Source organism: Solanum tuberosum, unplaced genomic scaffold (genome assembly GCF_000226075.1).
Source record: "Solanum tuberosum cultivar DM 1-3 516 R44 unplaced genomic scaffold, SolTub_3.0 scf00108, whole genome shotgun sequence".
Lineage (NCBI taxonomy): Eukaryota > Viridiplantae > Streptophyta > Magnoliopsida > Solanales > Solanaceae > Solanum > Solanum tuberosum.
In genome coordinates this window covers 1,110,046-1,111,201 of record NW_006239033.1, presented here as the reverse complement: position 1 = coordinate 1,111,201, position 1,156 = coordinate 1,110,046, and positions in this window count along the sequence as shown.

The following is a 1,156-nucleotide window of genomic DNA, read 5'->3' as shown; positions in this document are numbered from 1 at the left end:
AGAGTAATAAATATTATTTTCAAAATTATCTAAAAAAAAAAGTACTACAAATCACAATAGATAACAATTTAAAATATTTTTAAAATCATATAAAATTTTCAATAACTTCTCAAATTTCATAATATAACATAAATTAAAATTAAAAAATATATATATTGGGCCCCGTGCTGGCACGGGGTCCTATATCTATAGTATATAATAAGTGGGAATTAGAGGAGCTTGAGGTCAAGTTTCTTAATTTACAAAGAGAGGAACTAAGTTTCTTTTTATCACAAAGCTAGTCCACCTACTTTAGTTCCTTTTTACCACAAAGCTGGCCCACCTACTTACAAATGCATTATAAAATTGTGTCTCCTCTAATTTTCACTTATTATATATAGCAATATTTTATTTTTTAATTTATTTTTATTTTAATATTTTCCTTTTTAAATAGTACTAAAAAATAAACTAAAAATATTACAAAGTTGGTTAACTCTCAATATTTCATGCATACTGTATAATTGGGACGAATGGAGTAGCATATATTATTTGAAAATTATATTAAAAATACCATAAAACAGTAATAAGTAACAACTTATAATATTTGAAAAACATATTAACTCTCGAAATTTCACATGTACCACATATATTGAAGCAAATAGAGTAACATATATTATTTGAAAATTACGTTAAGAATACTATTAATCACATACACTAAGTTTCTTTTTATCACAATGCTGGTCCTCCTACTTACAAATGCATTATAAATTTGTGTTGTTGGCTGGGCAATTGCCGGTTAGCCCTTAATATTTTATTTTTTAAAATTTATTTTTTAATATTTTCCTTTTTAAATGGTACTAAAAATAAATTTAAAATATTACAAATTTGGTTAACTCTCGAAATTTTACGCATACTGTATAATTGGGACGAAGGAAGTAACATATATTATTTGAAAATTACATTAAAAATATCATAAATCATAATAATTAACAACTTACAATATTTGAAAAATATATTAACTTTCAAAATTTCACATGTACCACATAAATTGAAACAAATGGGGGTAACATATATTATTTAAAAAGTACGTTAAGAATACTATTAATTGCAACTTAAAGTATTTAAAAACATATGAATTAGAGCAGCTTGGGATCAAATTTCAAAATTTACAACGAGA